This window comes from Aphelocoma coerulescens, chromosome 2 (assembly GCF_041296385.1).
Source record: "Aphelocoma coerulescens isolate FSJ_1873_10779 chromosome 2, UR_Acoe_1.0, whole genome shotgun sequence".
Classification (NCBI taxonomy): domain Eukaryota; kingdom Metazoa; phylum Chordata; class Aves; order Passeriformes; family Corvidae; genus Aphelocoma; species Aphelocoma coerulescens.
This window is the reverse complement of record NC_091015.1, coordinates 15015096-15036108: the sequence shown is the minus strand read 5'-3', so window position 1 is coordinate 15036108 and position 21013 is coordinate 15015096. Positions and strand designations below refer to the sequence as shown.

At 38.8% G+C, this 21013-nt stretch overlaps 1 protein-coding gene across 6 annotated transcripts in view; it reads right to left on the bottom strand.

Moving 5' to 3' along the window:
• ZNF438 (zinc finger protein 438) overlaps positions 1–20777 on the bottom strand; it is a 53713-nt gene extending 32936 nt beyond the window's left edge. For 4 of the 6 annotated variants that reach the window (XM_069006532.1, XM_069006537.1, XM_069006536.1 and 1 more), the window contains exons 1-3: positions 19882–20416; positions 18257–18338; positions 17707–17760 (exon numbers count right to left, since the gene is read on the bottom strand). The gene's annotated coding sequence lies outside the window, so the exon portion shown is untranslated. Of the gene's footprint in view, positions 1–17706; positions 17761–18256; positions 18339–19881; positions 20417–20438 lie in introns of those variants that run through there. The other 2 variants (XM_069006535.1, XM_069006533.1) reach the window with 2 other exon arrangements.
• Between the last annotated feature and the right edge of the window lie 236 nt (positions 20778–21013).

Here is a 21013-nt window from a genome sequence, read left to right as displayed (position 1 = left end):
CTCATCAGCATTAATTATGCAATTCTCCTTTAAATCTTCACTGACAGCATACTACTATCGGCCTTTTCAAGGTGCACTTATTATACTTTCTAAATTTGGGCACATTAGTTCCCCTTCACCTCCAGCCTTCTAAAATTTCTCCACTGTTCCATGATTTGTTAAAACTCAAAATGAATAATTCATACAGCTTCTAAGCTGTTTTTCTTTTTTAGTATCTGTAGGTGTCAGTGCAGCAGATTTAAAAACATTTAACATTAATAGCTGCTGGTACAGTGATAATACATTCTTCCCATCACTAATGATGGAGGTGGTGAGATGTAAAAGCATCATCCAGCCTCTTTCTGAATACAGAACAAAATATTTATTGAATATTTATGCCTTTTTCTGCACAGCAGAAATTTATCATCCTAGCCCGGTATTGGACTTCTATCATTACTAAGCTTTTGTACCCTTCAAGAACATCCTCTATATTTAAAGAACTCCATTGTGCTCTACTGCCCACAGATTTTTATTAATAACTTTACCTCCTTAATCTCCTGTCTCCAAGCCATACAGTGCTTGCCATCATCAGCTCCCCATTCTTTAAAACTGTATTGCTTCACTCCCTTCCTTACCTTGTTTCAACCAAACAAATCATGTTTCCTAAGAGAAGAATTGTTCTGGGAGTAACTAAACGAACAAGTACGTGTAAAGCAAGTCACATTTTTATGCTCAAGCACTCCTTGTTTTTTAAGTCTGCTCTTCTTTTAAAGATTAAAGTTGGAGATATGTGCATGCAGAATTTGTTCTTGGCTCCCAACCTGCAAAATTAGATCACAGTTCCTAACACACTTGCTCTATTTATTCTACATGCATCAGAAAGAAAAACCCGTACAGAAGGAAACAGAGTGGTTTTTATTTGTTTGAAAACTGTCAGATACATATGAAGAAGTATTTCCAAAGCTTCAGAAATTGATTAGTGGCCAATTGATTTATCAGCACAAGCTCCCAATACCTGCAACAGGCTGAATTCTCATAATTTTCCTTTACTGAATACAGAATGACTTTTAAGAAAGTGCTCATGTTTCTAGGATCTGAATTACATTGATAAAAAGTCTCCAATATATTTTTTTCAGATAAAAATCATTGGCACTACTCATCTTCTGAATGGTGAGAACTCTTCAAGCAGGCAACAGAACATTTCATATACAAGACCACAGAAAAGCCTGTAAGGTTTTACTGCAACATTTCACTTTTTAGAGAGGTTCTCTAGTGAACACTCATTGAACATGTTTTAACATACAAATTATTTAGTCTGCTATAATTTTCTTTACACAGCTGTGATTTGGTTTTTTAATTTATCATTTTGCTTTATCTCAAAAACTTGCACTAAGTAGCAAAATACACAAGCCAGGACAAAGAACACCATATCCTGTAAGATTTAGATAAGAGTTTTAATACAGAAAGAACATTACCAAATGTATTTCTGTAAAAACAAAAATCAATGCTTCCCTTGAAGCAAAGCAGAATTGTATTATTTCTAACACATTCCCTTCCACTCTTCAAAGTCATTCACCTTTCACTAGTAGTGAAATAATATAAGATCTGTGTTGTAAACTTTGTAGTTTTGAGATGCGCACTGGGTGAACGCCAACAATCTGCATCACTCTCTGTATCAAACATTCATTCATCCAGCTCAACTACTTCTTTTTAGAGCACTGAAGGGAAGGGAGGGGAGATTAAAAATCCTGTTGATAACAGTAAAGACATTTTGCACTTTTCTTCTAAGCTATTTCTGATTTGGGTGAATTCACTTTCTGCATGCAGGCCCCATGGCCCATACCATGTAAATGTCAGTGATCATGCTACAAGTTAGAACTGAATTAACCTTAAAAATGAAACACAAAATTGCAGTGACAAAGAGTTCCCTTGAAATCCACAGTCCTTTGATTAATCTAAAAAAATAAGTATTTCCACTGATGACAGTTATCTTCAAAGATAAGTAAATATTTTTTTCAGTATTTCTGGCTAGATACATATTTCATCTGCAAGTGTTTTCAGAACTATTGACTGCAATAGCTATAGAACTTACAGTATTTAAATATCATGAAATTCACAGACTGGAAGCCAAATTCATTTTATACAGATGGAAGAATTGATCTTAAGTTTCTGAAATGCGACGTTTTGGATAGGAATTTTAGAAGAAGCCTCCAATAAGCAAAACATTTAGACTATATATATATTTAGCAGATGACAAAACATAAAATTACTTCAAGCATCAGAGCAGATAACAAGAACAGAACTCTTTCTATGCAGGAGAAACACATGTATAATAAGGATACAGTGTATTCTGTTTCCTAACATCTTTAAAATTGCTAAATACCTTGTAACAGTCTCTTTTCATGATTCTTCATCTAAAACCATAAAATTAAAAAGCCTTAAAAATACAAAATAACAGAGTAAGCTGAGTTGGAAGGGACCCAGAAGGATCATAGAGACCAACTCCTGGCCCTGCAAAGCACCATCCCCAAGAGTCACACCATACACATGAGAGCATTGCCCAAAAGCTTCTTAAATTCCATCAGGATTGGTGCTGTGACCACTTTCCTGGGGAGCCTGTTCCAGTCCCCAGCCACCCTCTGGGTGAAGAACCTTTTCCTGACATCCAACCTAAAACTCCCCTGACACAACTTCAGACTACTCCTTCATGTCCTGTCACTGGTCACCAGAAAAGAGATCAATGCCTGCCCCTCCTCTTCCCCCACGAAGAAGTTGCAGACAGCAATGAGTTCTCCCCCCAGTCTCTTCCCCAGGCTGAACAGACCAAGAGACATCAGCTGCTGCTCACATGGCTTGCCCTTCACCATCTTTGTCGCCCTCCTTCTTACGCTTTCTAACAGCTTTGTATCTTTCTTATATTGTGGCACCCAAGACTGCCCCAGCACTCGAGGTGAGACCGCCACAGCCCAGAGCAAAGTGGGACAATCCTCTCCCTTGCCCGGCTGGTGATGCTGTGCCTGATGCATCCCAGGCCCTCCTGGCTGCCAGGGGACTGCTGGGTCATGTTCAACTTGCCATGGACCAGGACCTCCAGGTCCCTTTCTGTGGCACAGCTCTCCAGGCTCTCATTCCCCAGTCTCTACATCCAGGATTGCCCATCCCAGGTGCAGATGGCACTTTGCCTTGTTGAACTTCATGTAGTTGGTGATTGTCCAGACCTCTAATTTGTCAAGATCACTCTTCTGGGCCTCCCTGGGGTGCATGAGGCACAGCATCGCCAGCTGGGCAGGTGAAGGGATTGTCCCACCCTGCTCTGCACTGGGGCAGCATCTCCCTGAGGCCTGCGTGCTGTTTTGGGTGCCACAATATAAGATATAAAGCTGTTAGAAAGCGTAAAAAGGAGAGCCACAAAGATAGTGAAAGGCCTTGAGGGGAAGCCAAATGAGGAGCAGCTGAGGCCACTTGGTCTGGAGGAGACTGAGATGAGACCTCATTGCAGTCTACAGCTTCCTTGTGAGGGGAAAACGAAGGGCAGACACTGATCTCTTCTCTCTGGTGACCAGTGACGGGAGCTTAAGGAATGGCCTGAAGTTGTGTCAGGTGAGGGTTAGGTTGGATATTAAGAAAAGATTCTTCACCCAGAGGGTGGCTGGGGACTGGAACAGGCTCCCCAGGGAAGTGGTCACAGCACCAGCCTGACAGAGCTCAAGAAGTGTTTGGACAAGGCTCTCAAGCACAGGGTATGACTCTTGGGGTTGCCCTGAGAAGGCCTAGGAGCTGGACTTTGATGATCCTTGTGGGTCCGTTCCAACTCAGGATATTCTGGGATTCTTTCTGTGCACCAATGGTAAATAATATAATTCACCAACATTTTAGCAGTATTTAAGACTCTATTACATATAGTTCAAGTCAAGAAAGCCATGGAGATAAAAACTGCCCTCAAAAATCTAGTCAAGAAGTGCTCTGTGACGAAACAGCTTCTGAACACTGAAAGTGAGAAACCACTGCACTTGAAAACAAAGTGCCTTCAAGTTCCACCAAATGTGCTATTACACCGGATATGTGTTAAATTTGCTTACATGTTACTTTTTATAGCCAGTTTCCAACTGAGGCATTTAATCTTTCCTTAGATAAGTAAAATGAATTAATTACTAACAAATTCTAGACACATTTATGCATTTTGTCACAACAGTAATTTACATGTCCTCCCTAAGAGAGAACTTGTACAACTCTGAATAGAAAAATACAGTTGACTACATTGTCTGAAAGCTTAAAAGCTCACCTAATTCAAATCAATCCTTATTTCTACAGCAGCTTGTTAAAACCAAACAGCTTCTTTCTCTGCACTAAATAAACTTAAGGTTAGGTCCAGCTCTTCCCTGCATCATAGCTACATTCATCACCTTGCCTCTAGTACATTACAGACATATAAGTGCAAAAGAGTTTTAACTTAAATCACTAGAAGATCAACAAGCACACACACAGAGGATCAACAGAACCAGCTTACATCCTGTAACATGACTTCTATACAAAAAGCAAGAGGCAATTTGCATAGATTCTGAAACCACAGATTTTTCCTAGGAAAAAATTCATTACCACTCAGGGTACTTTCCACCACAAAGGTGAAATTCATAGTAGAGAGTCTGCTCAGTTACATTCTAAGCATTTTACAAAGTAAATTCAAAATAGGTTACCTTTAATTACAAAAAAAATGAGTAATTATTCTCTGTCTTCATCTGAGGTCAAGAGAATGGCAAGATGAACTATACATCCTATGAGATGGAAAACAGGCTTCAATAGAGTTTGTCTCTCAACTAACTCTAAAGTCATCAGTGTTTTCATAATATATAGTCAAAAGTAAGCTGTTTTGGGAAAAAAAAAAAAAAAAAGCTTTAACCAAAGTATTACCATGCTGCACAGGAAGCCTATCATGCTTGCAACATGTTTAACCCAACTGGCTATGCAAAGGTAAACCCTCTTCATATGAAGTTTCCTAACAAATCTCAGGTATCTGAAGATGACATGCAAGCCACAATAAAATGACAGTCTAATTGGAAATTATAAGCAGCATCTTTTTCTGTCCAGTTATACTCACTTAGCGCTTCATGGGTTTTTTCACATAACTACTGTATAAATACTTTATGCCAGGACTGGATTTCTCTGTCTTGAACAATACCCCATAAGAACATCTGGGTTCAACAAAAGAAATAGACATATCTGACAGCCATGTTCCCAGTTACATGACAGAGTATGCAATTAAGAACTGGGCAGCATACTGACTGCGTTCCAATTATAACTAAGCCATCAAATTCAAGACTTCCTGAAAAGAAAAAAAGACATTTTTATTAAAATATATTCTTCCTATCCTTCACTAGCATAGCAGCACAGTCAACAACACACACACCAACTGTTTTAATTTCTATTTATATAGTAAAGCACAGGCATCAGAATGCATGAGAATTAAACTAAGAAAATGGCTCAAACTGCTATGATTTATTACCTACAAACCATTTTCTTACAGGTATAATCATATAATCCCATTGATCTCACAGCAACACATTCACAAGACTCCGGTCAGTCCGGTACCGGGATGCCTTCTGAGTATCTGTGTTGCAAGTACAATAATACAGCTAAACAAAATAGAATTATTTGCAGCCTGAGAATTTCACAAAGCAGCCAATTAAATGCACAAGTCAATAAGACTAGGATTATGACAAAAAAAGTTACCTATAATAGCATAATAAGATAATGAGATTGCTCTTAACTGAAGTATCAAACTTCTGGCTATTTCTTGAACCAATAGAGCACAGAACCTCCAACTACTTTCTCTGACATTGTCAGTAACAAAAAAAACAAAACAGCACCCTCCATGTCAATGTATCAGCCCATTACAACTCCTCACACCATAAAAAAAACCCTGCCATCAAAACCTTTCATCTTTCTTGGCACTGTGAGAAAACAGCATAAAGGTCATGGAAAACAAACTTCACTCACATTCTTACAGGTGTCTCCTCCATATTAAAGCGGAAGAGCACCACAGAGAACCTTTTGGTGCCTTTGCAACAGAACACTTCAGTTCCCACACCTCTGAAGTCAACATCTTTCAGCAGTATAGTCACTTCTATTTAAAAACAAAATAATATTTTGGGTTTACTGTTTATACATCAAAATTGAAAATCAGAAGAAATACAGTATAATTGAACTATGTAGGAAAGACAGAATTGAGTAAGATCCTGGCTTTTTTTCCTTTTTTTTTTTTAGCTATGCAGCTACTGCAAAGAATTTAAAAGAAAAAAAAATCCTGAAGGCTCAGCTAAGTAGTTCTACATTCAAACAAGCTTAAAAAGATTTGCCAATTATATGGTCAAAAGTAAGAAGCTATAGTCAAAATCTGTCTTTTTTATATCATAAGCTATTTTCCAAATGTATTAAGAAAAAATAATCTTTAATGTGAACTTGTAGTCATTCAACCAAGATTCAGCAAATTCTAAACCCACACACTTGATTTGTCATGTATTTTGGCTGCTAAGTCTGACTCTAAAAGAGTGAAGTGCTACCTTATTATTATTTTTTAAAAGATTTCTCTTGGGATTGCACAGCAAAGGAATGAGTATGCAGCCTATCTCACACAGGAAGGAGAGATTTTTATCCTCAAAAAACAGGAGGTTCGCCCACATGATCACCTGGGACAAACTTGGCCAGTGCAAGCAGGCTAGAAGGTTATAGGAGCCTGGGAATGTTTAACATCAAGAAAGTAATTACAGCCCAGCAAGATCAGAAGGAATTACACAGGAAATGTGAACAGTAACCCTTTCATGCCAAAAAAAATCATGAAAAAGTGAGCTCTCAGCTGCCAGACTATAAGGCTGTACAAACCAATTGCATAATGCAGGAATGGAAAAAACACTATATATTACTAGGCTATAAATTCCCAACGATGTGATAAAGCTACACCTCCATGAAAAGAACAAAACCCCTGGTCTTTCTTCATGCCATGTATATCCAGTATAATTAAAGCCCAGAAGAAACATGAAAAAGTTGAAAACACCACACAAGAATGGTTGGTTGTCTCTTCTGGACTTTTTCTTTTAAATTTATGCTGACCAAACAGTGTTCCCTCTAGAAGATGGTCAAACATATTGTTTTTATTCAGTCATGGAAAACTTCTGTCCAAAATATGTAGAGCATTATTCAAGCAAGAATGCTAACTCTCTGTTACCTATTCCATAAAAATGAATCTCCCAAATTCTGAAATAAACCCCATAACTCAGCAGAACGGGCTGAAGTACTCCATGTGAAACAATTTCTGTTCTCTAGGGACATGGGGGAATTTGAGTGATCTGACTGTAGTTCAGTCTAGTTAGAAAGGCTTCAAGTGAAAAGTCATCACATGCCTGTTCTTCACACAGAACTGGGACCCATTTTAGTTAGACAAGAGATTTTTTTAAGCTCCTCACTAAGGAACATTGCATTCCTTTAAATCTACCAAGACATAATGCTGCACATAACCCCAGACAGACAAGAGATGAGCCATAAAGCAACCAAGCACTACTGTTTTTATTAATTTATTAAAATTAGCATGAATATATCCTCATTAAACAAAAATAAGCTCCCCTAAAATGAGTGCTAGCGTGTATCTGCTCTACTGAAAAATGAGATAAAAAGATAATTTTAAAATTAAAAAAAGAATCAGTGAATTATCTTATTTAAGCAACATGCTTCTTTAGCTGTTCTTAAAATTACAAATCAGAACAGCATCATCACATATTGCATTGCCAAAACCAGTGTACCATACCACCACTTCAGCTTCTTTTCTTCCAAGCTTGTCACTCAGGTGTTCTCCTCTACCTTCCTCTACTTGCAAAGCCTTCCTTTTCTCATCTCTTCTGTTGGATTCTGTTTTGTTTCCTTTTCCCTGCCTTCACATCTAAGGTAGGTGGGATTTTGCATCACTAGAGCCACATGCACAACCAATTCCTGGATGGCTGAAGTCTACTCACCTGCTCAGTGGAATTTCTAAATAAATAAAATCGAGGGGCAAAAAAGAGAAAATACAAAAGTAGCACATAAGATTTTCAAACACAGGCATGCAAACAGGGCAGAGGCAGTGTAGTACAGAAGTAACAAAGACAAAAAGTAATTGCTGACATTACGGCCTACACAAGTAACTGTAACTCCCATTCTTCAGGAGATAAAACTGAAACATGAAACAATTATATTTTCTATTATTTTACTAAGATGGAGGCTGAAAAGAGAGACAAGCACCGTGACCTCACTCTGGAGACAAAGGGAAAGTTCCATTTTCTCCTGCACTAAACTTAATCCCACTTCTAAAGGTTGGTGATTTGCAAAAATAAACTGAACTAGCTTTCCTAGTCAACACACGTGCTTCAAAGATTAAAGTCACTTCTCCTAAATTTGTCTGTCTCCACAGCAGATTAAAGATTCTGCAGTACAATATTCATACAATCTGCTAGCCAAAAAAACTGCAATAGTGGATGAGCCACTAATTTTTCAGCAGCTATAAATGCAACACAAATCTATCCACAGCATGTAACAGTGTTTGTTGATTGGTCAGAAAAAAATATTTCAATATTATTGCTAGATACTCTGTTTTCAAAGTACTTGTATATGTAAAGCAAAAATAGTCCCAGTGATACTGTATGGTTTTTTCAGTTCAATGTGCTTAAAACCCCAGCCTATTTTCAGCCAGGTGAACTAGCTGAAGCCTGTCAGAAGCCAGGAACTACCTACAAGAGCTATTACCGTGCAAATGAGTTGGTGGCAACAGCCCCGGGAAGGGTTCCCTGTACCTCCCAAGTGTAGGCAACACATCAGAAACTGAGCATTCCTTTCCATACAGGAACTTGTAGCTGCCTCATCTGCTGCACCCTGAAGCAGCACTGTGGCTCACAACAGTGGGCACTGCATAGGATTCCTTTGCAAATTGACATTTTCCACCTGACCACATCTGCTCTTTGTGAAACCTCTTTAGAATTTATATCTGAAAACTAGTAGGAGTTGAACTCAGTGATGCTTGTGGGCCCCCTCCAACTCAAGATATTCCACAATTCTAGTGTACCACTACAAGTAATGCTTTTTAATTGGGAGGTTACTGGCATTCATCTTACTTCTAGAAATAAATGTAATTAACTTTATAAACTTTAAAAGTAAAAAATGTCATATTCTAGGCCTGTGAAACCACTTTATAATGAAAAAGTGAATTCCAAAGATAATAGTTTTTAAATTACTATGCTTCTAAATACAGTTATTTGTATTTATCTATAAACTAGATTTCAGTAGAAATTTAAAACTTCCTCTTTTGGGGACATCTACAATCAGTCAACCTAACACGAGTTAATATTCCCACCCAGTACCTTCCTCACTACAATTATACAGATTAAACATTTTCTCCTTCCCAATACAGAACAGCTTTCTGAAGATAATTGCCGAAGACTGAATTATCAGGTAACTACACCATTCAGAGACAAGTGCTGGAGAGAGGCCACCAAAGAAAACCTGAAAATGTTCTCTGTAAATATCCTCCAAAAAGGCAAGCATGGCTATTCTCTCTCAACCAGTACTAACCTCTACAAAATCTTTATCTATTAATTTTGCAATTATTAACCAACATTTTAGAAATGGTATTTCTAATGTTTCATGTCTGAAATGTTATAAAGAGACAATTCAAATAAATTGTGTTCATTATTGAACAGCACACACTTTAAAACATAATTCCACTTAAACAAAAGAAGGCTAACATGCCCAAGTTTATTGTCTCTGAAATCCCTCAGGGTTAAGTAAGTAAGACCCAGGATACTCAGCCTGTCTTATCTCCCTGATAAGACAGGACAGTTGCAATAGTATATAGGTACAGTCCACTTTACAAATTATTTTTTACTTTTTTTTTGTCTAGTGGGAAGATGCTTTGCAAATTATTAGATATTACCATCAAGACAATACCCTTTTTCCTTGACTTGCATTTTTGATGGTCAAATTAAAACCCATTATTCCACAACTTCTGTAATCAAGATTTCATAGTTCTTAATTTTCTTGCTTTTCCAGAATGAACGGCTTCCTGGAACAGGAATCCGTAGAACATCTATAGAACAAACCAGTTCTATATTCAGGAGTTTCCATCAATTTTGTTAGCATTATTCTTAATCTGAGAAATTTTTCTGCTTCTCAAAAGCTGATCAGCTAAATCTTTCAAAGGTATCTGCATTTCTGTAAGTGTAGAATAATTTTAAAATTGAAAAAGAAAAGTAAGAGTTTGGTCTGTTTTAATCTTGAACAAGTTTTCTTGTCTCAAAATTGAACAGAAATTTCACTTTCCAATGAACATCAATATTTTATACCAAATATTTGAAAATTTTTAGATGCAAAAAACACCTTCAAAAAGGTTTCAAAACTTTTACAGTGAATTAGATCAATTATACCTTAATAACACCTCACAATACACAGCTATCTTCAATGCATGCTAGTACATAAATGTAGGTTTGACACTTGCACGAAATCATGAAAAAAGAAATAAAACAGGTACAACCTTGATCTAGCCTAAACAGACTCTACATCTACAGTTTCATGCTTCTTTTGAAGCAAAATCTGATCATGTAAAAGAAACCTTTAAATGATCTAGGACACAGTCTTTAAATACAGAATCCACAACTTAACCATTTTTCTAACTTTTTTGATGTGGTCACGAAATCTTTCTGACACAACAAAGAATTTGACAGCCAAATGAAAAATACCTCTAAGAAATTAAGTTCAGGGCAAACATAAAATATGCAAATCATACCCACCCAAACTGTTAATTTCACCAGCTCACCTTAGGCAGAACATGCCCTACACTGGTCAGATGTGAAAAATCCTGCAGTGGACTAGACTAACTCAGTGCCTGAATAACCCTCCCAGCAGCTGTTGATCAAATCTAGCTTCTTTATCATTTAGGAAATCAAAAAGTCTTCACTCATTCCTCTTGGAGCAGCTCTGACCACAATTTATCTCCAGGCCTATCACTATCAAGTCACTGAAATTAGCTGTCTAACCAAAACACTCAACATGCTACAGCCAACAGGCAAGCTAGTTTGTCCTGTTTTCTTTTAGCAGTGCACTGACGTTTTTTATCAGCAAAAAACATGGGAAGATTTGTTCTCAAACCTGAAAAGCACACTCCACTCAGGACTTTGAAGAGAACAGAGCACGTACGTTACATACCTTACACATCCAATGCTTTTGTCAACTCACCCCACTATACTAATTGCTTTTGAAAAACAAAGTCAGACTTTATATTCTTAACAAATGCACAATAATATACACTCCTTTTATGTCAAATCCCATCTCCCCACCAAATGATAAGAGCTACTACCAGAGCTAGACAAGAGTCCAGCTTCACCACCAGAATAGAAGATCCAAAGCAGGAGTCAACATGGTTTACTGAAACACTGACACAAGACTAATGAGAACCATCTCAAGGAAAAGTAGATTTATTACTGTCCTCCCCTCCAGATCACTGTATAAATAAAACTTTCTCATCACAGGAAGAGACAAATTCCTCCAGAAATTATCAAGTACATCATTCTACACATACAACAACAGAGAATTGGCACAATTTTCAAATACAGCAACCTGTAATCAAACTTATGCAAATATGATGTAAATTACATTGTATTTATGTTTCTATAAACTATACTGTGGCAATATATACTCTTGTAGTGCAAGTAGATGATGAATGAAAAACAAAGATGTGAGAAAGAAAGACAAACAAACAAGCAGTCTACTGACTAACAAACTACACCAGGTGTTTTCAGAAATGGCCTGCAATAAGATAAGATTTAAAGGAAAAAAAAAGCCACAGCTGACTTTTGGAGAGTTCTGTTCATTTACAAAAGTGAAAAGAAATAATCCAAAGCAACAAACTTCTCCAGGATCCCACATACATCTGGAACCCACCTGATTATGTAAAGACTGGAAACACGTAGTGGTGGCTTTTAAATGCACATTTTTCAAATAGTGACAATCCCAAATAGCAAAGCTTACTTTTCACATGTTCCAACCCTAAATAATGTTTAAAACTTGACTTATTATTTTAGACTTATCATCCCTGGCAGAGTACCTCTCAGTTACTGAAGTTTTTCTGCCTTGACAGGGGAATTCCACTTCTAGGATTCATGCAGAGAAAATGTTTCAGTATAAATCAGGGCTATCCTAAGCCAGGAAAATGTCCCACGGATCACTAAGTTACCATCTTTCAAGCAAGTTCTCCATAATTAAGGTAGCAATTATAATTTCACAGGCATATTTTATTTTATAAATAAACTCTGTTTCCACAATTTGAGCTGTGGGAAAGAATGTCTGCGTCAATGCATCAACCCTTGCAGAACAGCAAGTTTTGAACTGAATGCCAGCTCTAAATGTTATAATACGGATTCTAGCATGGAAAAAATAGGAAGAAGACTTCCCTCTCACCCCCAAATTCCCACAAGCCTTCTGAATTTTTTATTCCTGTCACGGCACCTCCCTGACATCTGCTCTTTGCTGCTCTAGAGCCAAATACAACAAATTTAACTCAATCGGCTGCTAAAGACACCAAAAGTAAAAACTGCAGCCTCTGTTAAATGGAGAGAAAAGGACATTTCAGTGGGAATGAGCAAAAGCTGAATCTGCAGTCTTTTCCAGCTGAACACTGCTTCTGATACTTTTATCATAGAGTTTTATATTTGAGTTTGACAGAGACTGAAAGCAAACAGTTTCTAAGATTTGAACCATGCCAAGAGAAAAGACTGGCAGAGCGACAAGCATGCTCATTTAATTAAGATACCCCCACTGCTATTTTTATGACTTTTTACATACTTGCTGGGAGTTGGCAGGGTGACACAGAAGGCCAGCGTTAGCTCATTTCATCCTCCCAAAATATTTTATCACTCTAGGTACAGAACAAACTTGTATACTGACTTGAATTAAATTACTGCAGGAACACCAACTTAATCACAAGCCCAGGCAATAGAAAAATCAAAGCTGAACAGGACAGTGCCTCACGAGTGACAAATCACAAAAACAACTGGCCTATGTAAATTCTTTCCAATTTTATGAGGATCCTGATGTTAATCCCCAAAACCTCTTCTCCAGTGTACCCATCTACAAGGAAAACAAAGCAAATCAGTGGAACCTACCAAGGGAACTAAACATATTACCTAGTGGGTATCTCACCTAGATATAATCCAATAGAGGGAAAGAGAGCAAACAAATTAGTGAGATGCTGCAACTATTTCTCCCATTAACAAACTAGGGATAGACTGAATTCGTTTACTCACACCATCAACACATAGTTTTTAGATGAGCTTTATTAATAATCATGATGGAAAAAATAATTTTGCAAGTGACAAAAAGATGAGATTATATTCTTTCAGGAGAAAAGGTAACTTGAGCCTGTGGAAATATTCTTGCCCTCTAATTTATCCAATTTCTATTAGAATTTTTCTAAATTAAAATTATCCCTAGACTGCAGAGCTCAGTCTTACCAGTTTAAGAAATATATCCTTTCTCAAGTTTCCTTTCTCACTTTGCCATCCTAGTTTCACAGAATGTCCCCTTACTCTTATAGCATGAACCAACAAAACAAAAGCTTTTGAGTTACTTCTCTCAAACAATTCATCATTCTGTGTACCTGTGTTATACCTCTCCGTGTTCACTGCCTTTCAAAGGCTAAGCAATCTGTTTTGTTCCAATTTCTCTTTATAAAAGCAAATTTCCATCCCCCCAGATTCCTCTTTCAGACTCTTTCCTGATTTCTGTCTTCTCTACATCCTTTTTTAGAGGCATCTGGCACCACAACTGTGATGGCATGCTGTATGACAGTAAGATACTGATTTTTACCACACCATTTTATACTCCATCACACTGTTTACTTTGATTGCAAGTACAAACACAGGTATCAGAAGTTAAGAGAGCTCCCAGAAACAAGATTCTTAACACACAGTCCCCTACTTCGAGTATGTGGCATTACTAACATGTCAAGACATCATTTGGGGCCAGGTAGTCCTTGCTTTTTCATCCTTCAGCGCAATTTCTTCCTTGTATCTCACCCATTACAGTCTGCAAATCTTTGTCTCTTGCCAGTCAGGGTATCTGCCCAGAAAGAAAATCACTGGTTTACAGGAGAACACAAACACACACTAAGCAAAGGTAACTGCCCAGGACTTTTTGCTTTTAGGTCTTCAGTGGGGCACCAAATGTGCTTTGGCACAAGAGCAAGTCAGTAAAACAATACAGCAGGCCTGTCCTTTGAAAAATTAAGACTGTAATAAAAAAGATAACTCACACTATATGGAGGACAAGAATATTCTGCATCCTTCTTATTCCACCAGAACTATGGGAAATAGATAACACCTCTGAATTAACTTACTAAATACCATAAAATATAATAGATACTATATCGGCCCGTAAGAAGTACAATCCAGCCAAAACTAGAAAAAAGTTTCCAAAAACACAGTGCATGGAATTTTTAATTTGAAGATTTGAAATCACAACAGCCTATCTCTATTTTTCTCTGGAAGCTAAAAAAACCAAGAGAATCTGTAAGACTTTTTTTCCTCAATGATGAACAATACTGTAAAGTTTGCTTAATAATGCTGTTTAGGGAAAAACATAATAGAGTGATTGACCCAACTCTCTGTTCTTAAACACTCTGCTAAAAGAACAAACTCTTTGTGAAAATAACAAAAACCAGCTGAAGGCATTTGGGTGGTCTCCGTTTGAGTCCTGTAATATAGAACAGTTTCTTCTTTCTAGATCCAATACTGATTTGTGTTCTCACTTCAGTAAAGCCTCAAAATCTGTTGATGACAAAAGCAACACAACCCACTGAACATCCACATTATTTGACTGGCAGGCTGGTAAGTTCTAAGTGCTTGATTCATCACACACAGAGTAGTACAATTACATATGCAACAGGACTATGCAGGTTTCTATATACTGATCCTTTTTAATTCCCTAACAGTATTTTGGGGTGTCATATAGTTGTATCTTTAGGACAGTGCACATAATTAGCAGTGACCAATGCTAAGTAGTTCAACTTTACTGCCCTGCTTCCTAAAAACATGGATCTACCTTATTTCTTCACCAGCAGTTCGATTTTGATTGAGCTGAAGAAGAGCAGGAACTGTCAGAACCTCATGTCTTGGTGTATGTAGCACTGTTTGAAAGGGCAGCCTGATATAAATCTGAGATTACACATACCCCCAGTAAGCAGACTACTGTAGTCTCACGTAGGGAGGCCAACCAGTCAAGGCCAAAAACCCACCAAAATTAAGTTCTATGTCATTCAGCAGAAGACTGAAGTGTGCTCAAAACTATAAAAATTAGTAACATTTTCGTAAAATCCCTATTTTCTACAGTTCATCCCAAATAACCACAAACATACATATAGGAAAACTGAAATGGCAAAGAAGCACAGGTACAATAGAAATTACATCAGTCTAAACTGTAATTTGTCGCCATGCATCATTTTCATAGTGCTGGCCCAAGAGAAAAATCCTTTAAAGAAGAGATACAGTCCCTTGCAATTGTCCTTAACAGCTGAATAAAGCACCAAAAATTAAGACAATGCACCTTTGAGGGTTTTTTTCATTTGGTTTCTGCTTTGGGGTCACATAAAAAATTAAATACTTCCTACAGACATTTCAGCATTCAGCCACTGGTAACATAGGGCTTCATGAGGAAGACTGAGTATGAAAACATAGCTCTGACTGCTCTGCCACCTAAACTCGAACAGCAAAAATTCTCCCTGGAACTGTAACTTACAACTAACCTAATATCCCAAACCAATTTCAGTCATAGATCCTAGTAAGTCTGCCAGAAGTAGTTTCTTTCCCCCACTACTCCTTTTCCTATCAAACAAATTTTCCAAGCTGCTTTTCCATCTCTTTAGCACCTGGTCCTCCTGGCAAATACCCAAGTGAGCCACAAGAACACTCCTGCCTCCCCAGTGACTTGCTCCAACAGAGGCTCTTCAGCAGGGCTGAGACAGTCCAGCTCTGAAGCTCACCACATAACCTCTTCTTGGCATTAACCATGACACTTTTCCTAAACCAACAATCTTGGGTCTAGGCTTTCTGAAAAACAATTAATGGGCTAAGCCACAGAATGAAACAACACAATGCATACACAGAAATTAACATCCTATAGCAGCCTCTAAAAGTAAAAGTTACACTTCAAAAAAAATGCATGTTTATTATTGAATACTCCATAATTTTATTCTTTTTATGATTCCATGAAAAAAAAAATCTCATCACTCTGCAAAAAATAAAAGCTTAACTACAAATGAACTCACCACAATGCATTACAATTCTGAAACATGCACTGAGCTGTTGATTACATTCTTTCCATTTGTGCAACAATTCAAGGTGGACTGACAGCTCACTACTAAGCCTCTTCTGGTATGAGGACACTAGCCAGCCTCCCTTCAAGCAAGACTTTCAGTACTGTATGGCCTCCAAAAAGATGCAAGAAAGAACCAAAGAAAAAGAACAGTTCACAGTTTAGGTGAGGAAATTATTCTTTCCTAAAGTGGTAAAGACTGACATGACAAACCAAAGACAGCTTCTCCTTAACTTATGCCCTTGCACATCATTGTTCAATACACAGTACAATTCTACCACAGTTAGGTTTACGGTGTTTTGATTATATTCTTGATATTAACTGGAACAATTATCAGATTACAACATATTGCTGCACAAACTATGCTAACATTTCCTACAACATTCGATTATGCTATAAATACCCATGAAATCAGTCCTTTAAAAAAGTAATGCTTGACACCTACTGACACTCAGTTTAAACAGCCAATTAAGGACAAACCAATACCAGCATGTGCAGTATTATAATACAGAAAGTCAAAGACACACTTAATTAGCAAATATCACACTTTGTGTAATTTGAATAGGATGGTTTCTACTCAGTTGTTCTGTGGTTTCATGAGGAGACAAGACCAATAGTGATAGAGCAAATACAATACAAAGACAACAGCATTCTCCAAATGCGATTTTAAGCTGGCAGTAAGAATCTTTGTTACACCAGCACAAGAAAGAATGAATTTAAAAAAACCCACGAATTTTTTTTTTAAATTAAAATAATAAAAAAAAAAAATCTATGTCATACAATTTAATGGTGGTTACATTGTGAAAAAGTATGTAATTCACTCAACTTTGATAGCAACAACATAAAAATATGCTCCATGAGAAAGGGCTCAATTATTACTCAAGCATCACTGTTCTCTTATTTGCCAATGTTAGTCCTGTAAAAATATATGTTCATGTTTTAAATTTAAATATATGTTCATGTTTAAAATTTATTTTTAAAAAATCTTTTTAAGTAAAAGCAAGTTTTCTGTAAGATCTCTGTAAGTGAATTAAAATGCCAACGTGAAGCATTAAGTCTTGGCAAATAAGCCCAATGTCCTGTCTTGACTGCAAATAAGGATGAACATCAAAACATATTTTCCTGCTGCTGAACCACTAATATCTTTTATGGAAATTATGAAAACAACTAGTTTCACTGGAGTACAAGCCCAATGGAGTACACCCTCAACAACGTTAAAGAATTTTAAATGAACAAATAAACAGAAACTCAAATACAGAGGCAAAAACTGACTTTGTGTCTGGATAGACACAGAATCAAAATCTAGAATACTCTGCAAGGATATTAACTGTAATTTTTCAACATACCCACCTTATACATCCTGCTGCTGCTATGGCCAATGAAACATTTCATCCATCTGAACTCCTATTTCAAGGAAATAAAAAACAAACAAACAAACACAACAGAAAGTTCCAATATCTCAGGAAATATATTTAGCAAAGGACAGAAAATCGCATTTAATAGAGAGATAAACATTTTAGGAAGTGGTAAATAAACAAGAATTCTACTAAAACATGTTTACCTACAATACAACAGCATCTCCTCTGAGGCATGCCATACATTAACAGGACTTTAGACTAGAGATTACAATAATAAATATTTGAATAAATATTGCTAATATAACTGATAAAAGTTTACACATTTTGGATTTTACCATGCACTTTTAAAACTCCGAAGTTTTTTTAATTGCAACTGCAGTAATATTTTCAGTCAGCTTCCAATCAAAGTTCTACATTCAACATTTGGCTACTTCACCTTGACCTGACACCACCTACCTCCTTAGGTGCAAATAAATACATAAAACCATCACCAGTTTCATATGGACATTTAAAACATTAAACCACTTCCATAAATGTTTTACCTGTGACAATAAAAATGCTTGAAACAGCCCAAGTCACTGATGAAGAACACTCCTTCCACCTAGCACAACATAATCCTTGAACCTGTACATCAAAAACATGACAGTCACTACAAATTTCTAAGGCTTCTTGTGAGAAAGTCAGAAATATCTCATCATATGCTCTCCCTGTCATTGCTAGTTCTGATATTCTCACTCACAAATGGGATGAGGAAACATAGGAAACTAGTATTTTCTTCATCAAATGCTTTGAAAAACATTTCAATTACAACTTTAGCTACTGCACAATCTATCTCTTTAACAGCCTGCCCAAAAGCTAAAAATATTTGAACCACAGCATAGTGCTGGTTTTCTTCTGATCCTCCAGTTATCATTACCCAAGAATATTTTTATAACTAAATACTAAGATCACTAGATCATTACAAAAAATATTTTAAACATGTAACTTGTCATAAGCTTTTTCTCTTCCTTTTCCTTTCTGACTCTTGACAAATTCTAAGTTGGGAAAAATCCAATTCTTCTAGCTACTGAAGCAGAAAAAAACATGCATTCATCCCTGAATTATATGTATTTTGCTTCACATAAAAATAACTTTGAAAAAGAGTAACTTAAACTATTACTAAAAATAACTAGCTACTATCAGTTTATTGAAACAAACAAATAAAAGAACAACAGCTCAGAATTTTGGCTGCTGAATAGTTCTGTGGGAAAAAAAAACCTGCATACAAACTACTGTGATCCAAGGGAGCTGTGCGCTTACCCTATGTTATCCTCCTCTTTCCTTTTTATTAAGGAATAATAACATGAAAGACCACTTTAAATGGCATATTACGGGTTCAAATAAATCAGTACAAGAAAATTCAAGACTATATTTAGCTTAACTATACAGAATTTCTCAGTATGTTGACTGAGACTTTAACACATATTAAAAAGCTTCAACAAGTTAACTTGGAACAAGTTAACTTCTTCCAAGTTAACTTGGAAAAAAAAGGAACTGAGCACAAGATATACCACTACAATTTTAATTTAGGTATAGAACTAGGTAAAACTTTTAATAAAGCATTACTTTTGGGCAAAATAAATTGAAACAAGCCAAACTTTCATATTGTTCCAAATCTGGCACACTGCAGACATTTGCACAGTCTTTTGAAAAGTATCTTATGCTGCTTTAAAATGTTTCCCTCTTTATATTATCTATGCCAGACACATCTGATAACTTGGAATCTGGGATATGTTCCTTATGTCATTATTAAAAGTTCTAATGGATTCATAAACCGACAGGCCTCAGGAAGTTACACACAAACACTACACCCGTTTACTGCATCCATTTCTGCAGCCACAGGACAAAACCCCTTTGGCTGTCAGTTCCTTCCAAACCGTAAGGAGCCCGAGAGGACTGCGCATCGTATTTGTACTTTTATGGAAGCAGCAGCAAGGTTATGAAACATCGCTCAGGTCTCGGAGTCAAGAGCTCGGTGCACAGCTCTGACTCACGCTGGCAGGGACCGCACAGGAGCCAAATGCTGCCAGGGCCCAGCGCCATGAAACCTGGAGGCACCCACTGCCACCCCTCACAGAAGACACGCTCTGTGGCCACCACTAAATAAAGCGGAAGCTGTAGAAGTAACCTTCGTGACTTGTAGGAACCTGTCCTACGCGGCCTTTCTGCAGGTCTTTATTGTAACATCCGAACCGGCAACTGCAGTCACGCCCTCTCGCAGTTTCCGCACTCGAGGGGTGATACACCCCGGGCCGGCTGTGACACCCCCGGGGCCGGGGCTCGGGTGGCCGTGCTGGCTCTGAGCTCACACGGCGCCCTCGGCCGAGGGCCGCAGGCCCCGCACCGCCGCTCCCAGGCTCCGGGCGGGCCTCGCACACACCTCGGTGGCGCGGGGGACGCTGCCGAGCCCTCCACGCCTCCCGGCGCTTCGGCCAAGCTACGGGAGCAGCTTTGCCGTGACGGGGGCGAGCGAAGGGCCCCGCAGGCGCGGAGCTCCGAGCTCGCCGAGTGAGGGCCGGAGGAGGCGCCCGCCCCGCCGGAAGCCGCTACCCCACCGCCTCCTGCTTCCCGGCCCCGAGCCGCCACCCGGCTCCGCAGGCGGGGAGAGAGCGGGGCAGCCGCGCCCCGGCGCCGCCCGCCCCCAGTCCGGCTGCAGCCCCACCGCCGCGGGGGGAAGGAACTTACGAACGCCCGCTGTGCCCGGGTCCCGCCTCCACGGCGCGGGGCGGCGGCGTCACCCCCGCGGGAAGGCGCAGGCGCGGGGCTGCCGCCGCCGGGCGGGGGCTGTCGGCGGGAAAGGGGCGGCGAGGCCGGCGTTTGTTCTGCGCCCGGGCTCCGGCGGCGCTGCTCCAGAGGCACAGAGCTCCGCGGAGCCGCCCCGGGCACCGCTGTGCTGAGTGAGGTCTTCCCGCATCCCAACCAGCCACTGGCGTGGGGGAAGCTGCGCTCCCAGCCACCCCCCCAAAACTAATGGTTGTCAGGCGGTGGGATACGAGATTTCAAGGGGCAGGTTAGAAAAAGGAGTCGCTCAAAAATACAGGAACTGTGCTGGGAAATGAGCATAAGGGACTTGAAAGCACTGGGTTGGAGGGAGTGCAGATGTCTGATCATGAGCCAGCTTGAAGACCAGTGGCATCCAGGCCTGTATCAGCAATAGACTGGCCAGGAGGATGAGGACAGTGATTGTGGTTTCTGGAGGCCAGTGGGCCCGTAGTACAAGGGACAAAGGGTGTCCATTGGTGGGACAGTCCCTAGTGCCA